We start from the raw sequence: 12,576 nt of genomic DNA on the forward strand, positions 1-12,576 counted from the left end.
TCTGTTAAGGATCTCACTGAGGTCCTCCACTCTTCTCAAGTCCAGTGAATATCTTTATGACCATTGCTTTAAATTCTCTATCAGGCATATTGCTTATTTCTGTTTCATTTTGTTCTCTTGCTGTTATTTTGTCCTATTCTTTCATTTGGTATCTATTTCTGTCTCTTCATTTTGTCTAACTTTTTGTGTCTGTTTCTAGGAGTTAGAAAAGTAAGCTCCATAAGAACAGAGTTTTTAAGTGATTCTGTGAAACAGGAAATGTATGGAAAAATATTAGCACTATCAGATATCAGTAAAGGCAACAATTTTATAAGAGCTTCTGAAATTGTTTAGAAAGCATCTTTCTCAGGCATTTTCCAGCATTTGTAGGATTGGTTCAGTGACCTATATCACCATCTTCAGCCAAACCTCTAAGGCCAGGAGTTGAGGAGATAAATCTTTATGTGAGCTACTGTTAGAAAAGAAGGAAGACCTTGATGGTGACATCACTATCAGTGGTGCCCTAAATGGAAGAGCTAGCCCTCAAATACAAACCTCAATTAAAAGTGAAATCCCTTTGGTATTGCAAATGTGCATTACAGTTACCTATAGGAACCAAGAAATGGTAATATTTTTTACTATAATATTAAACTTTAAAAATTTGACTACAAGGCATTCCTGGGTGGCTCAGTTGGTTAAGCATCTGCCTTCAGCTTAGGTCATGATCTCAGGGTCCTAGGATTGAGTCCTGCACTGGGCTCCCTGTTTGGTGGGGAGTCTGTTTCTCCCTCTCCCTCTGTGTGCTCTCTGTCTCTCTCTCAAATAAATAAATAAAATCTTAAAAAAAATGTGACTATTTTTTTAATAATAGAAAAGATAATTTTTGAGATTGTTTCACATTGACTGTTTAGCCAAGGAGTTCATTTTATGTTGATTTTAGCCGAATATTAATTTTAATAGATAAAAATGATGGTGTTTTGGACTGAGATAATGGCGTTGAAAAAATGAGAAATGATTATATTCTGAATACATTTTAGGCTAAAACTGATAATATTTGTTGGTAATTGGGTATGGAATGTGACAGAAAGAAGGAGTACTGGATAACTTAAAGTTTTCTGGCTGTGCAACTGGTTGCATAGAATTCCCATACCCTGAGAAATGGAAGATTGCAAAGGCATATTTTGGATTGGGAATGAGAAATGGTGGATGCAAAAGTTGGTTCTGAGCATTTTAAGCTTGAGAATTTTAACTGCCTTCTCAGCATTTCTGTTTGTCTGTCTTGACGTCTCCAGTCAACACGTCCCAAATGGAATTACTCATCTTCTTCTTAAACTTGCCTTACCTGATGTCTTCCCCATATTAGGTGATGGCAACTTCATCTTTTCAGTAGCTCTGACCACAAAACTTAGAGTCAGCCCTGAATTTTCCTCCACCTCCTCTCTTCTATCTCTCTCCCTTTCTCCTTTTCTCTCTTCTCCCTCTCTTCCTTCCTCCCTTCCTCTGTCCCCTCCCTCCCTCCCTCCCTCCCTCCCTTCCTCCCTCCCTTCCTTCCTTCCTTCCTGATACATGCCTACTCTGTCAAGAAATCTTGTAGCCTTTACATTTAGAACTAATTTCGTAATTTGGTAAAATTTCACCACGTCAGTTGCCAAAACCCTACCTCCTAGCCACCAACATCCCTCCAGAAGGTTACAGGACTCCTAACTGGTTTCCTTGCTTTACCTTCTTCCTCTACAGCCTATTTTTAACACGGCTTGTAGATCTATATTATTAAAAACATAAATCAACCAGATACACCATTCATGTGCTTAAAATCTTCTAAGGTCTTCCTAATGTTCTTCAGAGTGAAGTAGGAACCCTGTGTCTATGAGGCCCTACATGATCTGACTGCTCTGTTCTATATCCCCTGTCCCTACTTCTCTGGCTTCATTTCCTACTTCCCTCCAATACCTCTAATGTGCTGGGCACATTCCCACCATGCCGCCCCACCCCTATGTGTTTCCTCTGCTGGAAAAATTCTTCCCCTATTACCAGGCTCACTCTTCCACTTCTCTTGAGTCTTTTTCAGATGCTACCTTCCCAAGAAAGCCTATCCTGACTGTCCTGTGCATAAAGCAAACTTGTACACTTACCCTTGCCTACCACACAGCCCATCCTCCTTGCTCTGTTCTAGTTTTACTATTGTTGTAGCACTTTTCTTCTTTTTAACATATTTTGTAATTTATTTTACATATTTTAAATTTATTTAGCGTCTCCTTCCACCAAACTGTAGTATAATTCCCAAGAGCAAGGATTTTTATCTTATTTCTTCAGTGATGTGTTCCAGGTACTTGGAACAGTAACTGGCACATAGTAGGTGTTCTATGAATCTTACTGGATATTGAACACTGAGCCTAGGGGATCCCTGGGTGGCGCAGCCATTTAGCACCTGCCTTTGGCCCAGGGCGCAGCCCTGAAGTCCCGGGATCGAGTCCCACGTCGGGCTTGGAGCCTGCTTCTCCCTCCTCCTGTGTCTCTGCCTCTCTGTGTGTGTGTGTGTGTCTATCATAAAATAAATAAATAAATAAATCTAAAATAAAATAAAATAAAATAAAATAAAATAAAATAAAATAAAATAAAATAAAATAAAAAAACAAAACACTGAGCCTGCCTCTCTCCCTAAACACTAATGTCTTCAATCAGGATGGCACCAAGACATGTGAGCAGTCCAAGCTGACTATTAGTTTGGTTCCACTTTAAATGGATATTTAAAAGCAATTTTATTCTGTGTTTAGATAGAAAGTTAATTCTTTATGTGGGAAGGACAAAAAACAGGAGTAGGGCTCAAACTTTCCTTTCTTATCCCAGGCAATTCAGCTCTGGCCCTGAATGTATCCAAAACAATAAAAAAACAAAGCTCTGGAGTTACATCCACCTTCCTTAGCACGTATCTTTCACACAAGCATACCCTTTAGGGGGTCTCACTGAGCTTACTCCAAACAGGAGGATTTGTGTTCTTTGATACCCAGTACCCCTTCTAAGAGACCATCTGGCAAGTAGAGATTTTTCCATTTTGGAATATTCTCAGGGGAGTTTTAATGCCCCTTGGAAATTGGTGGTCTAGGCAGCCACCCATTTCTGAACTCAGTCACAGACCCAGGCTTTCGGGGTAGCCCGTTCCGTGTAATCACTTGAAAAGCCCCAATTTGCTTTTCCCCAACATCTTGCCTTGAGATCTCCTGCTTCGTTTCTCTGTAGGTCTCAGCAGAAAATAATAACAGTTGTGAAAGCTGTCACTGTGCTTGAGAAGGAAGACACTCCCTCCACCCCATGTTTTCCTCTATGGCAAAATGTTCCTGTCAGCTTAACTCATCTTTTTGGAAATATATATTCTACTTCTCCTCTCCCGAAGGTGCTCAAGCTGGGAACTCCTTTCAAACTATTTTACTTTTTATTAAATCTGCTTCTACTTTACTTGCTGCTCCTAGAAAGGCGTGAGATGGAATCTAATGTTAACTAGATTGATTTCTCGTATTAATTCTTTTCCCTTGTAAAAATGGGGCATTGTGAATAAAATTAGCATGTGAACACTGAAACTGGTTTCATGATAGGCAGGTGACACATTTTCTCCATTTGTAAAAGGAGGGTGAAATCTTATTCCCTACGGTTCAGAATTATTTTGACACTCACAGGAGATGAAACAGCAAATGGGTTTAATGATAATCTTTTCCATTTTGTAGTGGAGATTCTCTACTGACCTGGAAGGAAACTCAGTGCAGGGAATGGAAATATTTATTCTAAAAAGGACTTGGAAAGGGAAAGAGGTGTGGTTTTAACTCCTTTGTTCCTCTGGAGACTAACTGCCCACATCTTTCCTTTTCATTCAAGGTGAAACAGGAGTGGGGGTGAGATAAGGGATATATGCGAGATAAGAATGAGAGGGGGTCACTTGGATACCATGGGAAGAGGATAGCCCTGGGGCCCCCACTGAGACCCTGCCCTATCACCCCCTGCCACCTGCCCTCTCCCCACTCCTGCTCCTGCCAGTCTCAGAAAGAGGGAGCTGGTTGGGGAGACCAAGAAGGGAAACTCACAGGTTCTTTAGGAGTCTGAAAATCACTGTTATCAGTAGGAGAAAAGAGATTCCTTACCCCTCCTTCTTTCCTCACACCCCTCATAGATCTCCAACCTCCCTTATTTCTTCTCATCAACCTTATATCCTATATGGCTCTTGTTAGCCCTTTTCTCCTCCCATATCTTGAGTCACACACAATAAATTGAAAGTAGCAAAAGCTTGGGGCTGATTTAAATGTTTCCAGGTACTTGTTTCTCAGGAGGTGTCCTCCAGGGAAAATTCCAGTAAACTCCTATTACTATCACTATTTTCTATGAATAATTACCCCACCTCCAATCATTACATTCTTTTTTTTTTTTTTCAATCATTACATTCTTTTTAGAATCTACATTTCACTGGCTCAGGCTTCCAACTGTTAATGCAGGTTGTCAACCCCTGTCAATTATAAAAGGAGCGTAATATGCCCTTTTGAACAAATTCTAATCAAGCTACAGCCCATTGTCTGCCATTTCTTTCTCTCTCTCTCTTTCTCTCTCTCTCTCTTTTTTTTTTTTTTTTTTGGCACTGTGGAGTTTAGGAATCCTATCCTTAAGGGTTCACTTAGAGGACAGAGTCTAGAATACCCTGTCTGGATGGGAACCATAGTTCTCCCATGAAGAGAATGTGAGTGGAAGCCAGGGCATGAGTCAGGGGAGAGAGAAAAGAAAGATATTTTGTCTCTGGGGTCATTAGGAGTAAGGCTTATGATATAGAGTAGTGTGTGTGTGTGTGTGTGTGTGTTTGAAATGAATCTCATCCCACTAGACATAAGAAGGTATAAGAAGACAAAAAATAGAGAGGAGACCCCTTCCCCTAAGTCACTTAGGGTGGGTAGCCAGTAAGAAGGCAACAAGAGGAATAGGGAAACTTTTTTCTAGAACTCCACCTAGGCCTGTTTTGGGAAAACAAAGACCATGTATCTTTTCCATGTGCTCAGTAACTGACAGTGGGTTTCGTTATCTCTACCCTCTAACTCGGGTAGGTCTTGCTCAAATGAGCTGAGGATGTTGTACTGAACCCGAGATTTGGCTTTGAAAGTTTATTACCCATTTTCTTTTCTGTTTTACTTTAAGTTGAGATCCCAAAATGAATCACGAGGGTTTCTTTCTGCCTTCAGACCCTTGGACAGAAAATTAAACTTCCTAATTCACCCTAAGTACAAAGCAATTAAGGACTAAAAAGGGATTAGAGTTTTGAAACTCACAGGAGCCCATCTGACTGTTGCTTTTGGCTAAAAACTTTGAAATAGCCCCTTTCATCCTGAAAGCAGCTTGTAGGAGTGTCTTGCCTCAGGTTAATTGGGTGTCTTATCTCTTTTCTTTTAGGGATTCTCCTTAAAGCTGGTTTACAGTATTTTGCAAAGGCCTTTTGTCACCCATTTTGGTATTTTTAAAGGTGCTGTGGTTTAGATTTCTGTCCTGTTCCTCTTACCCTGAGGCTGTTAAGGGAGGAAGTGATTGCATTAAAGGGCAGAGATGAGACTTGCTGCCCTGGGACCTCTGCCCAATCTGTTTCTAGACCTGAAGTCAGGTTGTTGAAACAGAAAGCTGAGATTTCTAAAGGAATGAGATTATGAAAGTCCATGAAATTGGACTTCTGTCTTCCAGTCCAGCACCCAGCAGGCAAGGAGCTTGGGAATTGCCACTCGTATCTCTGTGACAACAAAAAAGTGTGGAACAACCAACAAAACAAAACCAAAAAACTCTTCTTCTTAGGTCCCTCAGAATGTTGGTCACAAGGCAAACTGCTGCCCCCAAATTGGAGAGTCAGACAGGTGGATAGAGAATTACAGTCCACAAGGGCAGAACTTCCTATAAGAACTAATACCAGGGTAGAAAACTGAAAGTATAATGAGTGAATTTTTGGAGGCTCAGTGAGGACAATTTTGAAAGTTATAAACTCCAGATCTAGGCTCAGGGCGTTCCTACACTTTTGTGAGTTTTACCTCTAGGAGCTCAAACACATTCTCACGTCAAGATGGGAGAAATTCTCTCATACTTCAGTAGGAGAAATGGTCATATTGAAATACGCCTGGAGCACTGTGTTCTTTATCAGGCCCGCATCATGGGAAAGTTTCACTGGAGCCTAACAGACTGAGGGAAGAGAAATGGCAAATTCCAGCTTTTTGTAAACTTGCTGTCCCACCTTAAGAAGGAAGAAAACAAAACTTAGAAGCACTTGTGAAGGTCCCACCCTAAGGGAACAGGCTCACTCAATAAAAGGCCAAGAGCTAATCATAGGACTATAGAATGCTTTCATTCCCCCTATAATCTACCACCATTTCAATAGGTCTCCTGTATCATACAGGGAATTTCAACGGAATGACCCACAACCTCCAGATCTTAAGAAGAAATCTCTAAGAAGACCCAAAGACAAGAAGGACTTACAAAAACAAGGATACCAGAGGAAATGTTAGCATCTAACACCTACAGCTCCAACAAACACTAATTCTTAGCCACATTAACACAACCGCACACAAAAAGCCTATTTATTACAATTCCTTTTACCCAGTACATCATGTCTAGCTTTCAACAAAAAATTACAAGGTGTACTACCAGACAAAGAAAGAAAACGACACCGAGTTTGAAGAGACAAAGCATCAGAATCAGCCTCAGATACGGCAGAGACTTTGGGATGATCAGACCTTGAGTTTAACTGTGATTAATATGCTAAGGGCTCTAATGGCGAAAGTGGGCAACATGCAAGAACGGATGGCTAATAATGATATCCAGAACTGTTAGTGGGAATGGAGGAAAGCGTGGGGAAAAGTGTGTTTCATCTTCAAAGTGGACCACTTTACTGTAACTTAAAAAAAAATAAATAAAAAGTTTATTTGGTTTCTCTTCATTATCTATTTCCCCTGAGTTTCCACATAATTTTTCTTTTTCTTTCTTCAATTTTAAAGACTTTCCTCAGAGGTGTGGTGATCCCTGGCTGTCTATTCCTTTTAAGAGCAAGTAGTATAAAACTTGAAGTTATGTCAGGGAGAGGGGTGTGACCAGCCACTACTGCACAATTCTTGGGCAGGGATCTAGCTGCTCCAGAGAGCTGGTGTAAATTTATTGAATGCCAATTTCTGAAGGTCTTTTCTCTTAGGATTTTCTTTCTTTCTTTCTTTCTTTCTTTCTTTCTTTCTTTCTTTCTTTCTTTCTTTCTTTCTTCCTTCCTTCCTTCCTTCCTTCCTTCCTTCCTTCCTTCCTTCCTTTCTTTCTTTCTTTCTTTCTTTCTTTCTTTCTTTTTTTTTTTTTTCCCAGAGAGTCATCCTCAAATGTATTGCCTGGAGCTAAAGCCGGCATATTGTGTACTCAGACTTTACTTCATCTCTACTTTCAGTGTCGCTATTCAACCTGCTGCTCACCTCTCCAGGATTGCGCCCTGGTTTCCATGTCCAGGGAGGGCAAAGGTAGGGGACTCTTTTCTGAGTCTTTATCATCAGGCCACATAGGTCACAGCTGACACATCCACTGTTCTTGTCTACACCATGTTGGGAGACAGTTCTCCACCAATCATGTTGTTTTTTGTTTTTTGTTTGTTTGTTTGTTTTGTTTTTGTATTCTACTGACTTGTGAGCAAAGGCATTAACAACTTTTTTTGTAGATGATCTTTTCAAGGAGTTCACATAACAAGCAGCATTGGAAGATAGAGATAGTATCGCTTCCCGGAACAGAGAGACTTGTTTGCTGCACAGTATAATAAAGGTAACATCATCTTCCAGGACAGAAGTTGGGCAGATTTTCTTGTTGTCACCTTAACATATTGGTGTTTCTTAAAATTCAGAATCCTCCGCTGTGATTCACACCTACTGCGTGTGGAGCATTCACTTGTGCTGTTTTGTGTAGTCCCTGTGGGACCTGAGGGGCGAGGTTAAAAAATAAATGTGAATATGGAGATCATACTGCTTGCTATGCTGGGAGGTGTGACATCATTTGCCTCTGACCCAGGAGACTTTTGTTTTCTGCTAGCATGAGTGGAACTGTGAACATTTAACTTGTAAACCTGCAAGTAGATTAAAATCTCAGGTGCTCAATTCTGTGATTTTCCAGTGCTACAATACAAGGTATGGAACCCAGGAGCCTTTATGAGCCTGCCTCTGATTCTTCTTCCTCAATACCTCACGCAGCTGTTTTATTTCTGGTTTTACTGCCTTCCCAATACACAGCTAGAAAGCTGGATGCTGCTCCTCCGGGACCCACAATCTCTCTATTTTCCTTCCCCAGCTTGGGAATATCTCTTTTAAATACTAGAGAAATCCTCTCCTTTCATGTTCCTTCAAGCTGCTCCTTCTACTTCCATAAATAATCTAAAGATCTAGGATTTGAGAAGTAAAATGTCTGCCAGTACTTTTCTGCCCCCGACCCTACCTAACTCAGCTCTTCTGAGACAAGAGTAAAACAGGAAGGGGAAATACAGGGAGAAAAAGGCTCATGAATTACCATCTGAAAATGTTATTCAGTCACATTTATTTATTCTGTGTTTGACAAGCGTCTCCGGTTCTCACTGAACGCTCTTTATCACATTGCCAGAACCCAAGGAACCCACCCACCCAACTCTTCCATAGAGGTTTGGTAATTCTGTAGAAACTTTCTAAAGCCGGTATAGGGAAAGAAACAAGAACAGTGCTGAGCACTTGGCCACCCTCCTGGATTTCCACAGCCATTCCCTTCCTATGCTATTCCCATCAGTGTTTGTGCTGAGGGATATGAATTATCTAGAGGCCCACACAGGGCCCACGCTTAATATGTCCTGGAAGGTTAGAACCATCAGGTCTCTTCCAGAGAGAGTAGAGTCCTCTGAGAATAAGACAGAGTGAGGAGCAGGGTGCGTATGAAGGCCACTGTTTTATGAGAAAAAAAAAGAATGGAATGAGGAATGGATGATGGACTGACGTTTAGGTTCATTCGGCAGACTAAGGAGGGGAACAATGGGAACAGCACCCACTGAGTTTGAGCAGTGTGGGAGGAGGAAGGTTAAAGAGAAGAATTATTAGTTTTTCACCTGTCCCTTGGGAAAGTGGCCTTTGACTCCAATCCAGGAAGAAAATAGTAATTTTCTAATTAATAGTAATAAGTATGGAGGCCATACTTAAAAGTCAGCTAATGAGACTTGGGGGGTAAATGAGAGTTGGGAGGAGGATGTTAAAGGGCTTATAATTTTGTCATTTTTATGTCCCGCAACTGGTATGTGACTTCCTTGAGGGAATTATCCTGTTTGACATCAGACTTCAAAACATAAGCTAATGTTTTCCCTGTTATACTTCAAATGTAGGCATTTAGTAAATTCTTTGAATTTAGACATGCTGTGAAGAAATTTTTTGGTCTATGTTTTGAGAGAAGTTATCATTTAATATTTTGACAGTTAAAACAAACAATTCATCCTGAGCTATTTAACATTAGTCTCAATTTCTAGATTGTCTCTGTGGCTGTTAGAAGATCATTTTCCTTTAGGGATGCCTGCAAATGGAGTGATCAGACTTCAACGTCTTTAGATATATTCACCTCCGACCTCCAACCCACGGGAATAAAATTGGCCTTCTTAGTTGAGCTTACCTACAGAGAAAGGAAAGGGCTACTATAGTTATATGAATAAGAAGGTAAAATGAAAATTCTTCATGAGTTTAATCTAAATGCCTCTTTTTGACTAAAATATTCGATTGCTTCTCTTCTTTTTGATAGATTATGGGAATATTTTCCAAGTTTGATTGATGTCTAGTTAGTCTTTTTTCAATATGGATCATTGAGCAGAAAGAAGATGCAATTTAAAATCATGATTTGGGAATCCCTGGGTGGCGCAGCGGTTTAGCGCCTGCCTTTGGCCCAGGGCGTGATCTTGGAGACCCGGGATTGAATCCCACGTCGGGCTCCCGGTGCATGGAACCTGCTTCTCCCTCTGCCTGTGTCTCTGCCTCTGTGTGTGTGTGAATATCATAAATAAATTTTTTAAAAAATTTTAAAAAATCATGATTTGATTTTGGTTCTTGTTATTAACATGACTCTTCCTAGTGGTCCTAAGCTTCTTGCTTCCTATCCTTCCTCTCTGAGTGCTGAGTCTTGTTTTGTCCAGGTCCATCGTTTCTGTCTCTGTTACAGCAGAGTCATCATGCATTTTCATGGCAACAAAATATTTCCCTTCATGCTGTCTTAACAAATCCTGCTCCTCACTAGGAATGCAGAAGGGAAGGGAAAAAAACAGGTAAGTGGGGAAGAAAAATCCTGTTTTGCCCTCTCTAGGATATCTGGACTCTGTACGTTTCCTCCTGAGTCGTATCCAGACAACCTGACAGGAAACCAAGTGCTGGCAGGCAGGAGAGGCTGTGGCAGGAGCAGAAACAAGAGGAAAGGGATTTGGTTCTTAGGGGCTGTGTTAGTCCACTAGGGCTGCCATAACCAAACGCCACAGATTTGGAGGCTTAAACAATGGAAATTTACTTCTTCGGTTTTGGAGGCTGGAAGTCCAAGATCAAGGTGTCAGCAGGACTGACTTCCTTCTGGAGCCTCTCTCCTTGCCTTGTAGATGGTATCTTCTTTCTCTGTCTTCATATGTTCCTTTCTCTATGTGTCCACATTTTCCCCTTTCTGTGCTCGAAGCTCTCTTCATATAAGGACACAAGTCATATCACATTAGGACCCACCATGTAACCCCGTTTTATCTTAATTACCTATTAAAAGGCCCTCTCTCCAAATAGAGTCATATTTAGAGGGTCTGGGAGTTAAGACTTCAATATGTCATTTTGAGGAATATAATTCAGTGCATAGCAGTGGCCTAGGTGATGGGGGTGGTGCGGGGACTAGCAGAGGATGTAGAGCTGGGAAAATCATGCAGCTTCCTTGGTTGGTTGGTTGGTTGGTTGGTTGGTGAAAGAAAAATTCACCTGTCTGGGACCTGGAATATTTTATGACCTTAAGTTCTATGATTTTAGCCTTTCTACCAGTACACTTGAAGAGCTGGGGTTACGCATATGTTACCTATACCTTAAAAAATATTTAAGGAAGGAAGGTGGGGAGAAGTAAGTATACGTCCATCAGAATGACCCCTCCTTAGAAAGAAGAGGGCTGGGCTGATAGATCAGATTGGAAGATTTGGGGTGAGTTTTTTTTTTACAGTGCTAAAAAAATACATCTTTTCTCTACTGTCCTTTGAAATAGAGATTACTGGAGAGCACAATGACTTATCTTGGAGATGAGGAGAATTGATATTTCAATTTTTTAAAATATTTTATTTATTTGAGAGAGAGGGAGAGAGCAAGAGTGGGAGTGGGGAAGGGGCAGGAGGCGAGGGAGTGACTCAAGCAGACTCTGTGCTGAGTGCAGAGTCCACAGCATGGGTGGACCTCACGACCCCAAGATCCTGACCTGAGCTGAAATCAGGATTCTGACTGAGCCACCCAGGCACCCTGATATTTCAATTGTTTTAAAGCATTTATGCCTACCTCTAGAGATTCTTGTTTAATTTCCCCGAGAAACCCTGTCACTAGTATTAAAAAAAAAAAAATCTCCCTTGATGATTCTAATGTGTAACGAGAGTGGAGGATCCACAAATTATGGCCCCTTTGATTCTCTCCTTTCAGCTCAGTCAGAGAGAAGTGTGAGCACTCCTAGAATCTGGAGTGGTGAAAAGTCCCTCCACTTGAGCTCCTACAAAGGGGGAGACCGTGTATAGCAAGAGAAATCTATTCCTTCTTTTCTTTGTGATAGACCCAAGCCCCGCCTCGGACCCCAGGGATGCGAATCCCGTCTTCTTCTGGCTGTTTGCTCCAACAGGAAAGGTAAGGGTAATTGAAATTTACAAACATAAAACATGTTTCCTGTTGTTCGTGTTAAACGTATAAAACGACCCCTTTCCCACTTTGTGCAGGTTTATAGACATGTTCCTGAGGTTATTGTGCTCATCCTTTGGAAGAGGCCATGCTCTCCTATTCCATGTTTCCAAGCTGACCCTGCCTTGAGGGGAGATGGGTGTCGGGCCGCAGTGGTGAAGGAAGATGAGAGGAATCCCTTGCTCCCCACATATCACCCCTCTTTCTGGTGAGGTGCATATCATACGCCTTCTTCCCAAGGTCCGTACCGAAGTTGGAGATGTCCTGGGCCACCTGGATCCACTGAGACATTGGAGAAAGCGGGTCTATGAGGGCAGCGGAGTTTGTGACGAGCAGGAAGGGGGCTGGAGAATTTTGTCCGGGAAAGAACAGGCTTGGTTTCACCAGAGGGCTCTGGGGCCCCTCCCTTGACAGCCCCACACGGACCTCGAGTCTTAAGAGCTAGCACGGTTGTGCACCTTCCTTGGGGAAGTGAGCCCGAGCCACAGGCCAAAAGCTAAGACAAAGGACACATTGGAACCGGACATAAATTGCGAAGGAAGATAACATGTTCTGTTCTTGTTATAAATAAGTAGAACAAGATACTCAGTGATATTTGTGGTGGATGAGACAGGACAAAAAACACCTGATGCTGTTTTCCTTCATCTTTTCTTTAGAATGAGAACTTTCCTAAATGCAGAGAGCCAAATGG

Source organism: Canis lupus, chromosome 15 (assembly GCF_011100685.1).
Source record: "Canis lupus familiaris isolate Mischka breed German Shepherd chromosome 15, alternate assembly UU_Cfam_GSD_1.0, whole genome shotgun sequence".
Taxonomy (NCBI): Eukaryota; Metazoa; Chordata; class Mammalia; order Carnivora; family Canidae; genus Canis; species Canis lupus.